Source organism: Apteryx mantelli, chromosome 7, assembly GCF_036417845.1.
Source record: "Apteryx mantelli isolate bAptMan1 chromosome 7, bAptMan1.hap1, whole genome shotgun sequence".
Taxonomy (NCBI): domain Eukaryota; kingdom Metazoa; phylum Chordata; class Aves; order Apterygiformes; family Apterygidae; genus Apteryx; species Apteryx mantelli.
The window spans coordinates 39,752,153-39,775,727 of NC_089984.1; the positions used below are offsets into that span (position 1 = coordinate 39,752,153).

The window sequence follows — 23,575 nt, forward strand, 5'->3', positions numbered from 1 at the left end:
CTGCCCCTTTGAGACACTGGACAAGCCATTCAATTCAGCTTCTCAGGCTTCACTGTAAAATAGGAGCAATGCTGTGCTCCCTCTCAAATGGATTATGCAGCAGTAAGAACATTACTGACTGTTAGATGCTGCATGAATAGGGACAACAGTTCTACAGAGAAGTGGTTTAAGGTCTAAAGTCCAACGAAGAGAAATTTAAGTCCTTTAAAGTTTTGGAGAATTTTTCCTTAAGACTCTTGAGATTTTATATTTTCTAGAGTGTTTGCCTTCATCAGGGTAAACTCTGCTACATGGGAGCTTTAATTCTCTTGGCAGAATGACAGCTGCACAGTAACAAAAGCTGCACATCCCTATTCACTGCGGTGTGGAATGAAAAGACATGTCTTGAAACTCAGGAATCATGAGCTTCAACAGGCACTCCCTTCACTCCCAGCCTATTGAATACCTGCCAAAAAGAAACCCATCATTTCTGCAACAGCATGCATCTTTTGTTTGCTGTAATATTTTTCAGGGGGAACATTAAATCTGCCTTAACAAAAAATTAACATCTGGAGATTCTCAGTTTTAAAACAGGAGGTAATGTGTTTGGCAATGGACAAATCCATGACAAAGAATTTAATAAAAGATGGAGATGGCATAGCTCATGGGACTGGTGCTTTAAACTTCAAACAGGGGTGTGAAATAATGCTTACCAAGAGTAAATGGCGGAATATTGCTAAATATTGGTAAATATTAAGAACCCCTGCATCACACCACCACCCTCCTGTCTACATATATATTAAAATGACCATGACTTTCTTGTTTGTGTTTCCTCTCTGGAAACATTCTGGCAAGTGAGATTATTAACAGAAAATTCATAAAAATAATATTTTTAAAATGTGAATTCCTGATTTGCAGCTATTCACATTTGCCTAGCAAATCTGATTGCAAGAGCTGTGTTTGTGACAGATGCTGGATATCTAAACAAATACGTACACTATGTCCACAGAGACCTGTGGTGCCTCCTCCCCTGTTCCCCCTTCACTTTGATACACTACCTGGCAAAACAGGGTAGCCTACAGGGGTAGGGAACTTGAAATTGTAATATAGCTGTAATAAATGAATAGCCAGTGGAGCAAGAGATGCCACCTTCCACAGTACGCTAAGCAAAGAAGCCATCTAAGATCAGTAGGTCCTGCGGGCTTGCTCCACAGAAAGAAACAGAAAGAAACTGGGCTGCACTTTGGCAATGACAGGAGTGGCAGCAGCCCCCCTCACATGGTGCTGAGGCCATATGCCAGCCATTCCTGGCTCTGTGCTACGTTGCGGGAAGGTAGAAGATCTCAGCACTTTGGGCAGTGTTTCCTATCTCCTCCAGGAAAAGGCAGTGGGCCAGAATTTGTTGTGCACTGCTCTGAAGTATCTAACGTATCAGTGGTGATATGTAAACCCAGCACTTAGGTACACTTTGTCTTGCTATTCACAGATTAATCTTTGCAGACTCTATTAAAATAGAAAGATATATGCAGCATGTGCCACCTATTATTATATTTAATAAAGGCTTAAGTGGCTCGAGCAGTCCAAGCAATCTTGGTATTTTTTTCCTCAATGCCCTCTTGCAGTTCTTGCAAAACTTACTACCTATTTCATTACTCTGTGGTTAACCTGCCCTGCAAATGGAAATTTAATTTCCAAATATTTATTTTGTAGTTTCTCTGGACATTACCTTGGCTTTTTCAGATGTAGATTGTCTGGGACAGCCTAAAAAGAAAATAGGTCAGGTTCTTCCATCCAGAATTAGAACAATTCTGCTTTAATGCAATAAAAGTACTTTTACTAGCTACTCATTTTACAACTTGTTTCTGTTTTCAAATGTTAGAAAAATTGATACAGAGTTTATATAGTTACGATCCTTGAAAGCACCAGGAAGCTTAGCACATGCAATTGCTTAAAACCTATGGACCAAATTTATGCTGGCAGCAACTACTAACAGTCAGGAGATTTACTTGATAGACCTATTTGGCTCCAGGTGCCTACAGGCACTGCCATGTGCTGAAACGTGTCAAATCGCACCAGAACTCACCAGTTTCCCCATGTATTCTTCCAACAAAAAACTGATCCACCATGCGCTTCACAAAGAAGCTACTAATTTTCAGAGGACATCACTGCAGACTCACTCAATTGCTGCATGAAGGACAGGTAAAATGAATAAAGTCATCTGCAGTCAAGATTGTCACCTGACTTGCCAAAGGAAAGACGAAAACTACCTTCCTCTCACTCCCCTTTACCTGGTTTAAGGGAGGAACCAATTAAATTGGGCAACAAATGCGTTCCTAAAGCTTTAAAGACCATAGAGCAAGAACAGGAACATGCTCTGTCATCTGAAAAATCAAATTAAGTGAAATGCTAAAACCATGACATTTGTTTACTACAGGAAGCATTTATATTTCCAGACTAGAGAGCAGTTTCTCCACAAGCCTGATTAAAATTCCTCATCAAAACATTACACAGAATTAAATTCATTTCATTTGCTGAACAGTTATGCATTTCGTGTGGAGTGGAAAGTATCCAGCATGTTAAAAGTTAGTGTTTAGCAGAGGCATGTGGTAAAATTTCTCTTTTTTTCCTGTCTTAGAGCTGTATGCCAATGTAGACTTTTACCAAGAAAAGCAAAGGTGAGTGCAGATGAATTAAAGCTGGAAAAGCTCAGACTTCAAAACAGCAACACAGGAATGAACTGCAGTGAAACAAAGACCTTTTCAAAGAAAAGTCTTGCATCTTGTTCCTCCTATAAATCAGCTGCAGAACAAAACTAGCTAGAGGGAAATAGGTTGTGTACTTCATGATGCAAATATTTTGTTATAGGACGAACACAGACTTTTTTCAACAACTGTCCTGGATGTTACAGTGCTAAGATTCAATCATGCAAAGACTCACCCCCCATCTTGACTTGAAGCATTAATAGAGGCAGGGTTTTAATGAGCCCTTCTATCTTCAGTTCCTCTATACGCAATGATGCACTCACATATGATGATCACATTGCAAAGAAGATGAACATCTTTCAATTTTGATTAAGCTGATCAACATGCTGTCCTCTGTCACTTTTTCTTTGATTAGCACAGTTGCAGGATTAGAGTCCTTAAGATGCCTTTTAGCATTTCTGTGCTAAAGAAAATTTGACAAGCAACTCGCTCCATTTCAAACTCAGCCATGGCTGGGACCTAAGTTCTGATGCAGCTTGTTTTAGTAGCACAGCTTGGACTAATGTAGTATTTATTAAGTAACATTAATCCAAGTGGATTAACATTTCTCCTAAAATATAATGGCTTATTGTCATAAATCCATTACAGAATTGCAGCAATTATAAATAAAAAAGGCACTTCTTCAAGAAAATAAACTCACTATAGAAGAAAAAAAAATATTTACCAAGGCACACAGCTGAAAAAACTCATGCTGCCAAAGCACATTAAAGATTTCATATAGAATTCTTATCATAGCCAGCTCATGTTTGCACAGCCTTTCAGTCAAATGGGTTTTACTAAAGGATATTTGAACAAGAAAAGAACCCTTGAGTCAGGCAGACACCATGGATGAAAGACTCGCAATTTTGAGAAAGCTCACACATGCAAGCTTAAAACAAAAGCATGAAACTCCTCCAGATTTATAGCCAACTTTATTCCTTTCATAGCTCTGGCTTTCAAATACTTTGTGAAAAAATGTTGTCATAACAATAAAGCATGAATAGGCAAATCCATGTATTCCCAGTTGTTGTTGCAAGCAAACAAGAAAAACATTTCACACTTCACAATTAATACAATGCTCCTTTGTCCCAACACATGAAAGAGCTATTTGAAATAAATAAAGAAAGCGATAACTGCATTTTCATTAAATTTAAGTTTGGAATTAAAAAAAACAACAATGTATTTTCACATTTTCTTGTTGCAATTGAATCTTTTCCACCAGCTCCAACTACACAATACTGTTAAAAAAGGCTAGGAGAGAATGAAAACGTTGTGCACTTCAGTTGCCTATCATCTACTGAAAATAGATCAAGGTAATTAAAAGCCCTGCTGGTAAACCTTAGGGCCTCTGCCCTGGAGTGGTTAAGACCAGTGCTGATGCTTTGACTGAAACATTTAAAGGACAGAATTTGTACCCAGGTGTCAATCTGTAAATAGTTATTGATACACAGCTCTATACCAGTTCCCACTGAAAAATTGTTAATAGTCCCAGCAATAACAGCTTCAGTCTCTTCCTGTTATGCATTCTTGATGTATCTCCTATGACAGCATCACCTTAACTACCACTTAAGAAAGTAACTTAGGCCTCTAAGAGAGTCCTAAAAAAAATCTGGAAGATTAAGGCCTATGTGATGATTTGCATCCTTGAAGCACTTCCAGTGTTTTAGGCTCTGGCCACCTGAAGTGGCGGTTACTGTGCTATTGAAAGCTGAACGAAGGCATGCCGTGCAACAGCCAAGACAATTTGAGACTCTGCGGATGCACAGGACAAGAAAGGTTGTGCTGGAGTCTGCGTTCTCGACTGAACGCGGATCAGACTCATCCCCACGGGAGTCAGCGCAGGTTTTCCCTGGAAAGATTCAGCTCCTTCTGCACTGAGGCACAGCTGGAAGCCTGCTGACAGCAACTGGATGAAACTGATGATTCTGATGCCAACAAGGAGAGACAGAACTTGAATGGTTTCATAAGTGTTATCGTTTTCATCTTTCTGTAAACATCTACATACAAGTCCTAATGTTCAGTTAATAAACACACAATGTTCTTTTGTTATTACTTACACTGTATTTAAGCCAAATGTTGGAACACAGTTTAAAAGAAAGGGATTCTGCCTTTTTCCCTACCTCTCCCCTTCTTCTGTGTCTTTGCAAAGTTTACGGCTTTTAATACATAGACATAACGTAGCTCAAATGAGTCACAGCCGGTACAACCAGCTCCTGATTATCACAGGATGTCTACTCTTCTCTGAACTGCGAGTCCTTCCCTGAGTTTATCCATTTTAAGTATTTGGATTTTTTTCTTAGGCTCACTTAGAATTTTACAATAAGATGATTTGTGAGTACTGAGAAGAAAAGGTCGCTTGATTTATTCATTGTTCTCGTTATCTGCCTCTGTGGTCATTATTTTTACTCTTTGCTGTCATGCATTATGCTGGGCAAACTAGCCAAAAATTACTATTATGAGGCTACACAAGCAAGCAAATATCAGTATTGATAAAAGCTTGGCCCGCCTGTATCAGTTCTTCATTTTTTATCCAATTTTGCTTCCTTGTGCAACCATTTCCTTCCTTGTACATTACTTTGGCTTTGCTATTGGTTAACACCATGTAAGACCTCCAAGAACCCAGATTTTAGCCCTCCTCCATGTTCCCCAATAACATAACATAACTCCACACAGCAATGGCATTTAAGCTATAAGCACGACGCAAGTATTCAAACTGACCCCTCCAGAAGCCAACAGGAGTTGCAGGGTTCCTAGAGCTTTTGGGGCCATAAGACTTTGTTATTATTCAACACACACTTAATCCCCCAATTCCAAACACCGTTCTACATTCCCATGGCATTCAGCTTTCCATAGCTGGCTTAGGAGACTGACATTTGCACAGGAAAAACATAAACTGAATCTTGAGCCTAGAGCTTGAGGTCTGAGCCAAAGGACTTTGCAGGAGGCATTAAATTTTTGTAAACTGAGCTGGTGCCTGTGAAATCATAGGTGCACTGAGCAGTTAAGAGTTTAGTGCTAGTATTGCTGTAGCTGTGATGGTCTGACACTTTCTACCCTGACTGTATTATATCTAAGGGCTTTTCTATTTCTCCTAGCTGAGATAAAAAGAGAAAGGAATCCCCAAATCTCTTCTCATGCGCCTAAAAGAGCTATTTATAAGATCACAAATACTTCCTCCAGAATGAGTATCATAGTCTCCTGCCTAGGCTGAAGCAAGCGGTAAGGATGGGTTAGCAGGAGACATTCCTCTATGTGTTAATTAAGGCAAAATTCCAACTCAACAAGATCTGAAGCAGAGATCACCCGGTCAGCAGAGCCTTGCCATGCAATAGTCCCAGCCCCCATATCAGTCAATAGCAAAAGCACACTCAAATGAAGACACTGGGAGTTCTTTAGACATCTTTTGAAAGAGATTAAACAGACTCCACATTGGATTAGAAAGATGATGCCTGACACATTTAGTTTCCGTTACCTTTTGTATACCCGCTCAGTGCACAGACCTGTACCAAACAGCGTATTATAATGCAGATTTCCCTGAATCACTCCGGGATTTCACAGAATCCATAAGACCCTCACAGCAGGAAATTCTATTATTAAGCTATCTGCGCATATCATGCAGTAAGCTATGCCTAAGGGCCATCTAGAGGATGCTGAGTTACAAGAAAGTGGAGGGGTCAGGGCTTTTTTTGTGAGAAAAAGAACTTTAATCTCAGGATGCCAGTAAGTGAGGGTGTTGAGAAGTGCTTCAGCATTCCTCAGCTTTCCCTATTCCTCCACCTACCAAAGTATATTGTGGAGTAAAGTAGGGAAATTATCAGACTGTATTGTCTGATTAGGAAAAATGATTTATTCCTGGAAGAACCATTTCAACTAAAAATGACAAAGAATAGATAAGATTGAAAAGATAAGCCAGTAGAATAGTACAATTACGTTCCACTTAGTGAAGATTTTTTTAACATAATTCTTTTCCCCAGTGCAGTAAAAAGAAGGCTGAAGTGATATTTCCCAAAGAAGTATGTTTAATAGTTCCCTTACACTTTCTCAAAGGAAACCACTCAAAAATCTGAACCCCCTTTTTAAAAAAGTGGCACAGGAAAGAAAAAGTCATGCAAATAGTTTATCTCATATATGCTAAAGAGAACGAGCAATTTCTGCCCTCAGCTCATGACCACAGAGTTATTTTGAGGGAGGTCTGCTATTTAAGCCATGCTATTTTCTTATTTTTACTGGCACAGAAGAAGCAAAAGGTTGTGTGGAAGGGAAAGACTTTTCTGCCTCCACTAGAAATGCCAGCATTCCAGCACTGCTGAAGAGGGGAAAGAATACCTGCCATGCAGGCTCTATTCCCGATTTCTAGTGCACAATATCAAAACTCAGTCTTTGCCCGAGAAGCTGACCAAGCTCAATTTCCTTCCTCTGCCCCTTCCCCCCCCCAAAAAAAAAAAAAAAAATTTAGACTGGCTGGCTATGAAAACCAAGTTTACCAGCAGTCCTTCAAATCGTCTTCCCCAAAGCCCCAGTTCAGAAGAAACACAAACCTCACGGCAGAAGCTCCATTACTTTAATGCGGTATGTGCCAATGCAAACAAGCCAAGGGGGAACTTTCAAAATCCTCACTAAAAGCTTTGCATAACACAAACAGCAACAGGTCCTTCTACACACCTAAAATGTCAAAAAAGCTTTCTTTTCAGACTACACTATTCTTTCTTGTCCTCAATTCAGTCTCATACTCCAAGAGAAGCTGGCATGCAGAAATGTTAGTTTAGCTGTCATACTGTGCAAAAAAAAGTATTTAGAAGGGTTCATGTTCTCCACTCAAGATGCAGCTTGGAACTCCAGAGAGCCTTTGCTATAGACAAAGCTTTAAAAACAAAAAGTGGAGAATGTTTTATTCATTTATTTACATTATTCATTGCCATTAATTGACTCCAATGAGAATTACAGAAGTTCTTCATTTTTCAGAATACATCTTTCAAAACCTAGGCAAAATTGGATAGAACAAAAAATCATAAATCTCAGTAGCTTTGTAAGGGAGTCCCAGTGCATCTTCATTTCAGTTTATTGATCCTACTCCTTTTCATAACGTCCATTTTGTATAGCTTCATACAGACAGATAGGGCTACTTGTCTTAGAGTCTCTTGGTCTATGAAGATCTCAAATAAAAATTAACAAAAATTAGGTGTAGTCTACAAGATAAATATAAATCAGCATGCAAAAGACAGCTTATCTAAGAAACAAAATAGGTTGTTTCTCACACTTCTTTTTTTTTAATAGTATGTTAATGAAACATAGAAAAGTGGGAGGTACAGGAGGGTGAGAGAGATATTTCTTCTGAGCTAAAGAGTTAGCAGTGAACAGAAGACAGATTTCACTGTACCTATAATTTCATGATGTAGGCCATAAGGGGATTTAGCCACTGCAGTTAGTTGTACTGCCTTACTATACCATAATAAAGTCTATGAAGTTTCCTTGATAATAAAGTATCATGCATTCATTTTATAATTGGTAGTAACAGAGATCCTGTTTGAAGATTTTCTTTTGATGTGTGTTTTTTTCTGGGTGACTGATCTTTATGAATGTTACTCTTTAGTAACATAACCTTCAAAATGGGGATTTTGTTTTTAAACTACAGCATGTTGCAAATTAACCCAGTGGAATTCACCAGGGGCTTACAGGAGGTGTCAAAAAGAGAGCTATTGTATCTTGGCTGATTTATGACCATCTTTAAGACTCCACCTTGATTGTACTTTGCTCAGGGAAACCTGCAACTTTCAGCTGTAGCACAGAATCAGACAAGGATGTTAGCAGAAACCAGAAAACTAGGTGTTGAAATCTAACCGCATTTGGTGCATTTTTCTCCCTGCAAAATCAAATAACATAATGTGAAGGCTTGTTTTACTCATAATTGCAGATATAGCAACACCACCTAGGACTGATAACAAGTAGACAGCCTTTCAATTTAATAAACCTTGCACAAAGCAGGTACTGCTGAAAGCTACAAATATTGGTATTTTATTTCCTGGAAATACTCACTAGGATGGACAAATTAACCATATGATAGTAATGCCTGAACCCTAAGTTATTTCTTTGCACCAGCAAACTACAAAACCTTTCACAAAAGAAATCAATATAATCATCCACCTGTGACTTGTCCAAAAGATCATTTGGGAGACTAAAAGCAGAGATAGGTAGAAGATCCAGCAAAGTTCCCAGTGAAATTCAATGACACCAAATCTCCCATTCTGTATTTAGCTGTAAAAGGGAATGACCTATCTATAAGAAGCTTCATACAGATGAACTTTATATTGGAGAGTCCTTGTTTCTGAAGACTCTGGCATTGTGGTAGACAGTCAATGCTTCAAGGATTTGTGGAGCTGTGCCACGAGAAAGCAGGAGAGAGAGGTAAAATGAACAATGTCTGCGTGGGAGAAAGTCCAAGCTTTATTTTTGACACTGGCTGAAAGGCAGGAAGAAAACTATTGCTGTTACACAAACGGGCAGATCTGTGGGGAAATAGAGGACTTTTGCCTTCTGAGTCTATTAAAATAAGGAAACCACAAAGTGCAATATAAATTCCAGTTTACTTGTTCAGGGATGCACATAAGTACTGGACAGATCATGATTTTTTTTTTCTGTTTTCTCATGAAAAATATATTGACATCCAGTTGAACCCTATTCTTTTTAAAATCCAAGCAACAGAGTGCAATAACCAAGGGTATCTTCATGGACCAAGTCTTGAGCAAACTCTCCCAGACCAGTGATTCCACTATAATCCCACAGAACACACCTATAAAAGCACAAACTAGAGAAAAATATTGCATATGCCACGTGCTAGAAAGGAAAGTTAGCTTACTGCCACACTTTTCCTTTAAGGCACCATGCATGAAAGAAATACAAAGAAAGCTTTAGTCCAAATGGTCTTTCTCAAGTTGACAGAATATGTCATATGCACATTACTATTTTAGGGCTTTTTTTTTTTTTTTAAATAAATTGCCCTGTGGGAAAAGCTGGCTGCAAGTCAACACCACAGAAACTTAATTTTAACTCCAATGAATACAAGTATTTACAAGGCCTCCTTTCTGCAAAAGAAAAAGCCTGCCATTCCTGGCAGTTTTGATGTGATATGAACACATAATTCCAAGACATTCAAATGGACTGGCTTAAAAAATACAGCGTTTTTACTCATGCATCTTTAATGTTCAAACTATTCTTGGCAGCTCCCAGTCAGAACTACTGTCATTCAAAATAAGAGAATGACAGACATTAATATGGAAACACTCAAGTCCCTACCTTTTAATTGAGCTGGAACAATAATTATGCCATCCAGTTTTATTTTGAAGAGTATTGACCTTCATTTCGACTGACACTAGTACATAAGATCCAAAAGACAAAGGTATAAAAAGGTTTTTAGGGAAAGAAAAATAAAAGTTCCTTGACCACAGTGCATTGCACAGCATCAGAACCCTCATTTCAAACTAAAAATATCACTACATGGGTATCAGGGGGATTCATGTTATGACACAACAGTGAATCAAGTCTTTACTACAGGAAACACTAATGCTCTGAAAACACTGTGCTAACACATCAAGGAAACAGCCTTCCAAAGGGGAATTTAACATTGTGCAACCTACACCACACTTTCCCTAAATATAAATAAATTATATGAACATATGCTATGTATGCTACTCCCAGATGCTAGAAGTGCAAAGACCAATAATGAAAACCAATGCTAGCAGTGAAAGTCTGTCACTGAACACAACACTCGGGGAGTGCAGAGGGGGAACAGCTTTTAATGAAACAGGTCACAACAGTTTAAAAGAAGCTGACAACAAAAGGGAATGCTGGAGTTGACATCTTTAAGTCTTCTCAGCACAAAACTTTGGTTAAAAATAAGAGCCATAACCCCTCACAGATAATGAAATTTTGTTTTATTACACCTATAAAAAGCATGCAGTTTTTTTCTGAGATAATAAACGAGGGTTGTATAGAACACAGAAGCAAACGGGAACAGACTGTTTAGTATCGACATTAGATACTGCTGATATGCTAAATTATAAAGTGTTTGTATGAATGTTCAGCCAGCCAGAGTGCTAGCCCAGTGAAGTATAGCCTTCTGCAACAGAATGCCCTTTCCATCATGTTCTCCTTGTCAGAAGGAAGAGGGAGAGCATGGCAGGTGGGGGTTCAAAACGCAAAAGTAGGAAAGGAAAAATATGCAAAAAACAGAAAAGTGATTGAAATTTGACTTTGATTATCCTATTTATGGAGATGATCTCCAGCAACACTTGCCAGTTCATGCAGTCCAATGAGGTGATGTCTCTGCTTACCACCTGCTTGTCTGCAATCCAAGTTTGAATGACAGCTAATTTTTTTTTAGCTAATGTCAAGGGGGGGGCAGGGGGGATGCTTTCCATTAGCCTGAATTGGGCATTTGCAAACATTCTGCTATGTTTGTGGTCCAAATGACTGATAGTCACCTCACAAACCACAAGGATAAATCCACAAGGTAAACCAACCAGAATTTTTTTTGAATGTGTGCGTGTGTATAAATGCAAAAGACATCGCTACAAAAACCTAAATTATATTTCCAAGTTGCAGCACACATTAATTTGCCAGGATTTGGAAACGGATTCAGGCACTAGTCTTGTCTAGACTAGGCTATCGTAATTCTCTGACAAATGGTTTTTTTTCCCAGCTGCTTAAACAGTCTTCACCAAAGTACTGTCTCTTCATGCTTGCCTGCATCCAGGAAAAACTAGAAAACACTTCTGTCCCTCTCATTTTCTTCACTGTATAATCTTTTAATTTATAGCAGAGACATTTTGCAAGATCTCCTGAGTTAGTGACTTAGGCTGGGCAAGGGCATTTCCTAGGGTTCCCTGAAAAGATTTGGGTGCAAGATGTGAGCAGAAGTCAATTTTCATTGTCTGAAAGTCTCTTTTGAAAGCTTTCAAGTCACTGCAGTTCTTCCAGATTGTCCTATTTAGGCAACCTGTAGGGAGTTTGAATAATTTTTTCATCACTTACTAATTCAAAGGCATTCCCTACCTTGATATCCAATTCCAGTGAAGCCTTTTCTAAATTTCTGGTTTTCTTTGAAGAGATATCTATGTAGTCAGTCTAGAAAGAGTTTCCTCACTCCTGTATGAGACAGCAAACATTTAAAACCAACATATCTGGCTGAAATTTATATTACAGCAAAGCTGGAAGGGAAAATCTTTACAAACACTCAGCAAGCTTCCCCTACAGTGGAAATGTATTCACTGTTTTTATATTAGAAAAATCCTAGTGGTCACAATTAAAATAGAGCTGCTTCTTCGAAGATGTGTAAAACAGATACAAAAGGAAGAGGAAGAACAAGCAAAAAAATGTGTTGAAGAGGAACAAACAACATAGAAGCATTCTCCTGAAATTATAGTAGTTTGAATTTCCAAGATTGGTGGGAACTTCTTTGGGGAATTACGGCATTTTGATGAAAAATCTAATTTAATTGTCTGTAAGATTTCACTCAAAAACTACAGCAACCTGTAGCCTCAGAATTCCCACCTCTTGAAGAAGTTTGGATCTGGCCTGATTTTTTCCTCAGAAATTGTCAAATAGCGTAAGCTACAGCAGGCAGAAGGAAAAAGTATCTTTAAGTCAGAGTTATCTAGCACCTTGCAAAAACACTGCTACAGTAACATTAACATGTAACTAATACTGTACATCTTCATTTGGGAGGGAAGGGCATAAGCCCTGAAAAGCTGTCAAAAGGCAGTTCTCTAGCTACTTTTTCTGCAGCTAAAAGCACCATGCTCCGATGCCAGACAAGATGAAACACTCTGCAGACATTCCCAGATGGAGGTGCACAGAAAGAAAGGAATGCCTTAACACCTGCCTGTCTGTGCCAGCTTTTTTTTTCCCAGCTCTTCTGGCCTGTGTTTGGACACTTCCTTTCTCTTCTCAGTGCCTGGATATCTTGGCAAATTTCCTGAGATATGCATTAAGTATTTTCTAGGAAGGAGGATGGTAATTGGGGGATATCCCGCTTTTGATGTACAGGGCAATTAAATCCTCAATGAATAGAGAAGAAAATGAACCATTCGGTGTCACTTGAAAGAAGAGATGTGTAGTGCCATTTCTACGCACCAGTGTGAAATACACAGGGGCATAAGGGCAGAACAGAGCTCTTTATATTACAGCCAGAGGGACTTGCAGATGTAACAGCACAACAGCCTATTCAGAAGGGAAACTATACATAGGTCATGAGAAAAACCTGTTACTCCTGATTAAGTTTGCAAATACTGTATCTGAAGGGATTCAGAGGCATAGCTGCACCAGATGAAAGGTCCCAACTGGAATTAGGATGTGCAGCAATTATATGTCACTATTAGATCTGATTAAACTAGTATTCACCCAGTAATTCTCTCTTATACCTACATATAAATTATCTAATTAACATTTTCTCCGCTTACTTGCTTACTTTTTAAGTAGTTATAACAGATAATATACACCAAAGCAATGTGTTCAATTAACTGAAAGAACATAGTCATGCTAATATTCACAACTGCTCATTCAATCTCATAAATATTCTCAAGAAAAAACTGCTTATACAAAGGGTTAGAGGAATGTTAGCAAGAGCAGGACACCTTGATACTTTTTTAAATACCACAGGGGGTTACAAAATAGAGTTTAAGGACTATGCAGAGGCAATTCCCGTATTAGTCAGCAAGGAAATTGGAAAAAAGTGTAGTTTTGCTAGTCAGTTTCTACAATGTGGTCTTTTAAACTGATTCTCAAGCCATTTATAGTATACCAAACATGTGCTTCGTAAAAACAGACTTTAAATGGCATTTTAGGACAGTGGAGGCCCTATGTAGGAAGTCATTAAATATTAAAATCTACCTGGAAAGACAAGAGGCCAAATTCAGGCCTAGGGTGAGCACAGTCTCTTTAATATATGCATTTGGAAGGAAAGATATGACTAGTGAAGACATCTGATTTTGGCTTTTTTGATTTGATAAAGAAATAAAGAGAAAAAAAAGGAAAAGAAGAATTAGAAGTATCTAACTGATCTAGGAGCACAAATCCCACTAATTCCCAGCCACTGCATGCTTTGACAAATCCTACTCTCGACCATTAACACTGCATGAGTATGACTGTATCTCATTATAAAAAAAGGAGGAAAGCAGGGTGCTATAGCTATTCTTTCTAAAACACTTCTCCCTCTCTAACAAAGTTCTCTTCTCACAAAACAACTTGCACTGTATCTAGCTAACTTAAAAATTTTTAAGATGCTTTCACCTTCAGTTATTGGAGTTAAAAAGGCATCTGAACTTATTTACAAGACACATCAGAAAAAAGGTTGTGACCATCATGTCATTACACTGAAACCTTAAGACTGGTCACAGTTGCACAGAAACAGAAGACAGTCAGCTACATAAGGAATACCTCTAGGAATCAGCTTCATAACCTAGTCACTATTAATAAATGCCGCAGGGTAGTTTGGAAGTCACTACTTTGCAATATAGCTGTGAAGGATAATGAAAGCACAGCCATAACGTGGAAGATGCAGGGCACGCACAGGAAATACCACAGCTAAGCCAGTTTCTGCTCTTGACGCAGACTGCTTTTCATTTAGGGCCTGATGCTCTGTCTATCGAAACCAGTGGGAGCTCTGTCATTGACTGGAGTGGCAGCAAGGGGAGAGTCAAGAGTGCAAAGCAGAAGAAGTGGTTTTAAGTCAACATGAAGCAAAACTTCCATCACAGAGAGAGGCAACTTACTCTTTTTTTTTTTGGTATTTGCTCAGTTCTGTATGGGTTTCACAGTTTGGGCTTTTAAAGGTACATTAGCACTCTTATGCTAGCAAGTATTTACTTTCTCTAATTCTTTTTCTTCATTATTGAAGATCCCTTGGCCTACTTAGATCCAAGTGGGATACATTAACTCAATATACCATTTTAAAATAGAATTTTAAGAAGCCTGTCCTGTACTCCACCGCTTAGACACCAGACCCATGGCCATGAATACATGCACATCTGTAATGGCATGAAAAAGATTGCTTCAGAAAGACAACATTATTACTGTTTTCTTAAATATCAATTAGAATAAAAGCCCTCATTGCATTTTGCTACAATATATCACAATTCTTGGAAAAGGACTATTTTCTTTGAAGTGCTGCTTTTGTAATGCAGCCTAGGTGTTTTCAGGTGAAAGTAATCAAGTGCTATTGAACAAGGAGTTCCTCCTTGTTTGGCTTGCCTTTCATGGGAAAATATAATATAAATTAAAGTCAATGCAGTTTGACTACTTTTATTGATATGCTATAGCATAACAGAAATGTAACATTCAAAAATTGCATGTATTTACCAGGGTATTAAATTAACATGCTGTCTACGATAATAATGCCTAGAAAAGCACTGCAAACCAAGAATCTTGCAACGCACACTGCTCATTCTTTTGTATTTCCTTCCTTCCCTTAAATCAGTCAGAAGTGGGTCAATGTTCAATGAACAGAAAATACAGATTACACAAGCAACTTGCTATTCTCCATATTTTCTCCATCAACCTGTTTAAAAGCAGCAGAAGAAAAAAAACATAATGACCTCATTTTCTAAATCCAAAGTGACAAGCTTGTGGGCCTGTGCCCTACAACCCGCCTAATTTTTTCCTCTCAAGTATTGCCAGGGAGGTATTCATACTTTTCCAGAAAGCACATCTTGGGCTTTTGGTTATAAGGTTTCATGCACTGGTTAAATAAAATTAGAAACCCAGCCTGAAAGAAATCAAACATGTCACAGACATCTAGACATGATATTCCATTACAGAAATTGTTTGGAAATGCTACAGTTTGATGCTATGGTTTCCTTAATTTATTTTAAAATTACCTCAAGAACATTAATCATTTTACAGCAGTAAATTGCCCATACACTGAACCTTTTCTATAGAACCCAGAACTCTTTGTTCACACTGATTAGGATCCACAGGGGAGCAGATGGTCTAACCTATAGAAAGGCAAGAGAGAGAGAATAATACAAATTGGCTTTGAAAATCGCTGTGCCTCATAATCCATCATAACTACTACTCTAGGGTGGGAATCTATACCAAGGAGTCGTCAAGGCCATAATGTGCCAGGTTACCTGAATATAGGTATTATTATTGACTCAAAGATCACCTGAGGGCTGCAGCTGAGGCTGCAACTCACAAGGTGTGCACAAAGCCCTAGTAAATGATAGTCTCTGGCCCTTAGGGAGCTGAGTATTTCACTCTGTGAATCACCTCCTGTTGCAGCCTCCTGGCCAGTAATAAAGTGGCCACAGCATGCCTGAAGCAGCCAACTTCCCACACTGCGGCTCAAGGTCTGTGCTGTCTAAAGTAGGACATCTCACAGGACTTATGCACCTGATCAAAAAGCTATGACAGGTCAGCCTAGGCATTACAACTCACTCTATGCATGCATTTAGCCCACAGCAAAGGCAAAGTAATGAGAACTAGCAAAACACCCTTTGATTGCAGATTATGTTAAGATGAACTGCCTCACTTTTGCAGAAGGTTAGGAGCACACACAAGGACTTTTCCCAAATCTTTGGTGACACGTGGTAGTTTGATCATGTTTCCAAGTCCTAATTCTCATGTTAGCAAACAGGCATAGTTTATAAACATGGAGCTCTCTCATACCACTGTGGGACAAATAGAAATATAACAATAGCAAGTGCTCTAACTAGAGAATCCTACATAAGGTTAACAAGAGAATAAGAAAGGATTTAAGAGAAAACAAGCTGCATGGACTCAGGCTGCCAAGTGTTTGACTTTCCAGAGTAAAAACACTTGTGCAAGCAATGGGAGCAAGAACTGAGTCTGACATTAGAGCTTACCATGAGGGAAATAAAGAAGAAAAAATGAAAGTAAAGTTTTTCTATCTCACTGGGTAAAAGAGGTAAGAAGTGAATGATATGCCACTGCCAGGAATACCGAACTCTAGAGCACCTAACGAAAGTGTTCAGTGAGTCCTGTGATCTCAGACAGAAAGAGACTGTAGAGAGATATCATTCTTTTCACACATACTCCACAGAAAAACCAAGAAGAAAAATAAGGGAAGCCTGCTTACACAGCAGAGCAAAAAGCTCTGGCACTCTGTGTTTAATTTAGAAGACAAAAACACTTGCCAAATAGGGGCAGGATCATTGGTAGGACATGTGAAGAAACTGTTTCTTCGAGAGAAACTGTTCCAGGCTTAGAGAAATGCCTCCACGCTTTAAAGGCAGCAAAATGATCCAGAAGGAGTAAATAAGGATAGTCACTAGTGCAGAAGAAGTACACTGATCTGAGATAAAGGCTTAATGGAATGGAGACAGATGGAGCTTGAATAGCACATTCCAACAGGAAAAACAGCATTAAAATCAGAAAAAAAAAGTCTGACATAAAAGGTTGGTGAAGGAACATCAGAAAGAGAACCATTTTATGGAAAAGCAGCAGGGCACATACAAGCTAACAAGAGTTAGTTCCGCTAAAAAGGAGAATATTGACAGCATAATTTGAACAGTCATGAAGACCCTTCACATGTTTGCTGTAAAGAAGAGGACTAACAGCTATTTCACTGACGTACTTGGAACAAGAAGCAATTCAGTTCTAGGTGAACAACACTAAATAACATTGAAGTGGCAGAGAAAATGCACCCATGGACTACTGCTGTGGGGGAAAAGGACGGAGGAAAAAAGCACGAGTGAGTGAATGCAGGCTGATCACAAGCAGTTTAGAGCATCATGAAGAAAACATGCAGGAGGCAGCCAAAGTAAATAGAACAGCAATCTGGGAGACTGCAGCAGTACAGCAGGAAGACATGATTCTGCTTAGGAAAGTCATTTCTAGTGCAGCTACAGGGAAGGGAATATGATACATACAGCTTTGTAGAGTGAGGCTAGCAACACATTTCCATTATCTGTGCATCTCAGAGGAAGGTTCCAGGCAACCCAGTCATTTTCTAGAACTGGTCAGAATTCGTCAAGTGCCACAAGAGGAAAGGTGAGACACCAGCTGTACCTACAAACCAAGATTTTATTTGAAGGAATTTTACAGTAATTTTAGTAGCTTAAAGATTTGACATCATGATGTAGATATCCCTTTCATATTTGAAGTAAGCCAGAAGGTTTACCTACTGGTCAACCATGCACAGAGAAGGAGATGTGCAGAGAGTATTATGACCGATAGTAGGATGAGCCCATGCAGCTTTACGAAATCCCAGCCCAACCTGAGGAAAAACCTGTTTGTTTGGACTGAGTCTATTCATCCACTAGCAACACAAGGCAAATAGCAGTGAAACACGAGTCACAGAAGACAGGTACTAACTCAGAAAAAGAGTCAAGACAAAAGAAAAGATAACAGGAGTAGCAGCACAGAGAAAGTCCACCAAGATGGCACAAAAGCAAAGGAATATCAGAAGAACTTGGAAGAAGACATACTATCAGTTGAAGCTCCATAGAGGCCCACAGATGGGGCTTACAGGAACATCCCCTCACGAAGTGAGTGTAGCAAACCCCCACTGTAAAAAACAGTACAGTCCAAGTGAGGCTGCCTCAACAGCTGGGATTTCAGACAGAGCCTAAAGAACAATTAAAGTCACTTCCAATCTACAACACAACTGAATTAAAGCAAGATGTATCTCACCCTTGGCTCATGAGTTCCTGAAAATGAAATAATGCTCAGTTACGCAGCACAAAATAGGCTATGTTTAAGTTTACATAAATCCAATATTTTACATATAAAATTTTGTGAAAAATATGAAGGGATGGGAAAAATACAGCACACTGTCTAAACTCCATCTGTAGCAGGTAGACACCTAACATTTCCAGAAATACATCTAATTACACCTAACACATTAAAAAGGCCTCTAAGTTTTTGCTTATTGTGGTTGTGCCTCACCTACAGAGGAGAGGGGTCTGACATAAACCTCATCGGTTTCCACCTATTCAGCAGAAAGGAACTTTAGCATTGCTAAACTGGCTTGTGTTCATTACCTCTGACCTCACAGGAAGAATAAATGCCTTGAACATCAAGAGCAGTCCAGGTACTACTGTAAGTAGAGTCTATATAATTACTAAAAATAGATGCTATGGAAAATCCCTGTGCTTTAAGCTTGCAGCTTTGGGCCAGATTCCAGAGGCTGTCACAAGTGACAATGTGCACATTTGTTAAGCAGTAATGCAGGCCACATCTAGCTGATTGGGGACTCTATAATGTATGTCTTACTAATGAATTTTATGTTAGCTGTGCCAAATCAGCTAGTTTAGTTGGGCACATTCATGCAAATTGTACATCTACATGGAACAGAAATAAAATTCTTCCACTTCCCAGTGCTATGGAATAATGAGGACGTGTTCTCTGAGTCTAGGAGCGCATCCAGCACATTAAACAAGAGTCTTAAATACTTTGAGGAGAGTCTATTAGTGTTTGATTAGAGGCTCTTGCACTTTGAAATGAAGTCTTTTTGAGGTGAATACATCTTTTTCCCATTATATTTCCTGTCATCCTGAAAAAATAGGATAAAACATAAAAAATCATTTATGCTCCAAAGAAAATATCTTTGAGGTCTAATGATGTATTATATCAATTAAGAAATTGGGAGGGGGAGTGCTTCTGATGCGTAGGACGCTGAGCCGAGTGTTGGCTCTGCTCCTGCGTGCTGCAGGATTTTGCGTATGCAGGGCCGACTCAGGCTCTGCCTGCTACTGCTCCTGTACACTGCGGCCCTCATCGTGTTTGGGGCCCACAGCTATTGCTATAAGATTTTGAAAACCAGACACTTGAAGTCCTCAGGCACAGGATGAAAGAAGATTATGTCAGTAAGACCTGCTAGGAAGTTGCATGTTGTCTATCTCCTTAAAACTGGCCGACTAATCTGCCCTTTTTGGCCACTTGATATTTTTGCCCCTTCTGGAGATGTATCTTCCTCTCGTTGACATGTGATTGCCACAGCCTACCATTAAGTAAAACAGGGTAACTCAGTCGCTCGTCTTACCTGCGTAAGAGACAGGAACATCCAGCAGCGCATGGATGAGCGAGAATCAGAAGACCAGACATCTGTGTTTGTAACTTTATTTCGTTCCCTCTTAGCGATCTAAGCAATTAGCCAAGAGAGAAAATAGAAGTATTATTAGCTTGCAAAAGGAGTCAGCATTTTCAAGTGAAAACTTGTTTCTTAGGCACAGTGCAAGGAGGCAAGAAAATCTCATTTCATACGATTTGTCACTCTCCGATTAAGTCTTAGTTTTCCCTGTTTTCACTGTCTGCTTCTCCATCCCTTTCTCCCCCGCCTCCTCTCACAATTCCCAGATTGTGCTTTAAACAACAATACCACCCCTGAAAGGCTGTTATGCAGATTCATGAATACATAATTCAAAATCGAACCACCACAACGCTTGCTCTTACTTTTTAACCCCATTGTCAGCTGAGGGGAAACGGTCGGGAACAACAGCAGACGAGAGAAATATGACACACGCAGGTTTTCCCACAGCCTTTAGCCCCTTCGCCATTCTAATCCTATTGAGAAGGTCCGTGCCCAGAACACAATGCGGGATCCCCAGCGGGGCCCGGAGCGCCGGCTCCGCCGCCGCCCGCCCGGCCGGGCACGGGGCGCCCGGGGCGCAGCTGCCCGTTGCCATGGGGACCGCGGCCGAGGGCAGCGCCGGGCACCCCGGCCCGCGAGGGAAGGGCAGGGGCGGTGCCCAGCGAGGGCACCTCCGCCTTGATTAGCCTGCCTACGATAATTTCGTCTGAAACGAAAGCCTTCAGACTGGATGGAGTAAACCGCTCGGAACCAGAAATGAATGTCAGATGTATCTTGAGCAGTTTTTCTTTTTTTTTCCCTTTTTCCTCCAGCATCAGACAAAAAACATATTTTTGATCTAGATTTTTCAGGGCAGGATAAACCGCTTTGATTGAAATCATCCAAGTCTGGCCTTAGAAGACAGAGCCACTGTGTTAGCTGGATTTGAGAAATGCACTCATTTATTATAAAACTGTTCAGACACTCCAGCAAGCAAAACTACGTCATTGAACAGATAGCTTTCACTATAAACGAAAAAACAAAAAAAATACTATATTCGTATCCTAGGGCTCATAGTAGTTTGCTTCCTCCTGTTTATTTTCTCCTGCCTTTTTAGGGCTAGTTTTAGAGAACTCCAAGAAATAAGGTTTTAACATCAGTGGCTTCCAATAGAAGCCATTGTGGCAATACACCTTCAAATCAAAAGCAGCTCTTCCCGTTTAAAGATTAAATACTGTATTTTGTCTTCCAATAACATGTACCTCAGGTAGACCAAACCACAGCACACTGTCACTTGTAATTTGGCTCTGCACAATACGCTGCTTTGTTAACTTGCCTAACAACCCAAATGGAGGCATTGTTATCTATAAAATAGCCCCTTTAATTTAGCCAGTAAAAGACTATTTCTGATTAGTGTCAGATCAATTTAGTGTTCTTAATAATTTGCAGAGGTTTTTCAGAGAGCTCTGTTCTCCTCTGAAGACCAAAGTACACTTAGCCCAAAGGTAATTTTGGCCACTTAAATTAAACCACAGTAGCTGTGTGCCTTTTTGCCTATTTCCAGACAACTAGAGTCAAAGCAAGTACAGAAACTCTTTGGTGTTCTGTGAAGATCCTGCACAAGTGAATCAGATAACAACTCTTTAGCTATTGGATTAATAGATTGTGAAAAGCCTGTCTCTAAAATTCAGCACAAGCATTTCTAATGGTCTATAGAGAAGTGAATGATGAGCTGATTTTTATTAAGTTTCACACAAAGGTGAATTAGTGTCTTTCACTATGGCAACGGCAATAAAAGGATATAGAATGACTCCTAAAGGTCCTGGCTGTCTGGGGAAATTGGTTGACATTCTGCAAGGCTATTCAACCAGGAAAGGATTTTATTATGTGTACTTCCCCCAGGTTGACTGTTCAAATCACATGCTTTATTCCAGTCAGTCTCCTATCCAGGAATGGGACAGAAAGAGAACAGGAAAAAGAGAGTTCATCCCGCCCCCCAAAACAGTGGATTTATGAGCAGAAATGATCCTGTTAAAATGAGGGGAAAAGACATGGTCAGTTGCTACTTGCTCAGGCTGTAGAGAAAAAAAGGACAGGAAAAACACCAGGACAAAGCCATGTTGAGGCTTCCCACTAGCTCAGGCAGAGATTAAGTTTTGCTTCATCACCTAATTCTGTGAACGGCATACCTGGAGATACAAGATGCCTGATGCAGGGACAAATTACATTTTAAGAACAGGAGTTACACTTTATGCCAACCAAAAATCCAACACATCAACGGTGTCTTACAGCTGCTATATTTTGTTTCTCAGTAGATTAACTATATGATGTTTTTCCCTTAAAACTTCAATGTTATTTTTTATTGATCACTGTGTTCATCTAAAGACGCCATTAGCCAGTGACTTGGTTAATGATACCACAAAATATAGAAAGAGCATCCTAATTTACACTCTGAAGGGAGTGAATAGGGAATAAAACACAAAAGACTGAACATATAGGCTAGCGAATGTTACGTTGCTGAGGCAGGTTCCTATACTGTGCTTTTGCCTTCATTGGTGATCCTTGTACCTTTTGTCTACTTGGCAAAATATAGTTGTATTTGCTCTACTTTCAGTTCATACACTCCATTAATTTGATATAAGAATGACTCTTAAAATCTTGCATGAGCCCATCATGTACTTCAATTGTCCTCTGCCTAATTCAAGCTGTTGAATTCTTCCCTATTGACTTCAACAGGCTTTCAGTCTGTTTAGGCACACAGTCCTACATTCCTCATCTGCTCCCACAGTCCTAATAGGCATATAAATTTTTTCATTCAATCATAGGGAGGACCTTCGGAGGTCACCTGGTACAATCCCCTAGTATCTAAACATTTCCATTCAGCTGTCTATTTTTTAAATTTGTCAAAACTCTCTTGTAATTTGTCCCTGGCCTTCACTTATCTGTCATCTTCTTGATAAAAGCACTGCTTGGTGGACTTTCATTCTTCCACAGCACTAAATAGTAGTTCTTTGCACTTTCCTACAATCACTCATCTGAAGAAGTCAGAGTTCTTGTAGGAGTGATTAAATACCATTCCTCCCTGTTTTACAGAAAGAAGGACAGTAACTTGGATTAAGTGACTTGGCAAATTCATCTTGTCAAGACTTCCGCCCCATGCGTTAGTGATATGCCCAGCCAGGCAGCAGTGCGCACAGGACTAGAACAGAGTATCATGGCAGTGCTGGCTCTGTAGAGCCTTTGCAACCACAGGAGACCGAAAACCACTTCATCAAAGTGTACGCAAAACGGAACAGTATGGAGTGACCAAAGGAGGAGGAAGAAACTTTCAGGAGTGTTCTAGGTCACAGCTCTGGGGCACTAATCAATAAAAATAAAAAGTAATCTCCTCCTTACCCTCCCCCCACCTCCAGAAATATTCTATACCTTTTAATTTTATTTCTTCTGAAATTGATAGAAGCTGAGGAGAAAGGCATTATCTGTCTTTGTTACTTTTTATTCACTCAAATGCACTGGACACTGACCAACTCTCTTAGCTCCAACTTCATTATGTTGTTACCTTAAGTGAAATTCTTCCAGACAGTTTAAAAAATGAATTGTTAAGTGGTCCAGAGTCACTTGTTCTTTCTACAGTGCTATCAATAGAACATGCACTTAAAGCACAGATCTCTCAAATACAAGGAAAAAAACTTTCAGAATAGCAGCTGCACACTGCATATGTGCTATGTTTATGGAAAGAGTAAACATGAAAAACAGACACATTTGGTTTTAATTCACTTTGACTGACCCAAGGAGTCCTCCCCAGAGAGAACAGTCAGGTCAGCCCATAAAT

The 23,575-nt window shown here is 39.5% G+C and overlaps 1 long non-coding RNA gene across 1 annotated transcript; it reads right to left on the reverse strand.

Moving 5' to 3' along the window:
• Positions 1 to 3,641: 3,641 nt before the first annotated feature.
• LOC136992426 (uncharacterized) lies at positions 3,642 to 19,893 on the reverse strand. The gene is made up of 4 exons (XR_010884668.1): positions 19,717 to 19,893; positions 17,603 to 17,741; positions 15,590 to 15,706; positions 3,642 to 4,645 (listed from the first exon to the last, which is right to left on the reverse strand). It is a non-coding gene; the product is annotated as an uncharacterized lncRNA (long non-coding RNA).
• Between the last annotated feature and the right edge of the window lie 3,682 nt (positions 19,894 to 23,575).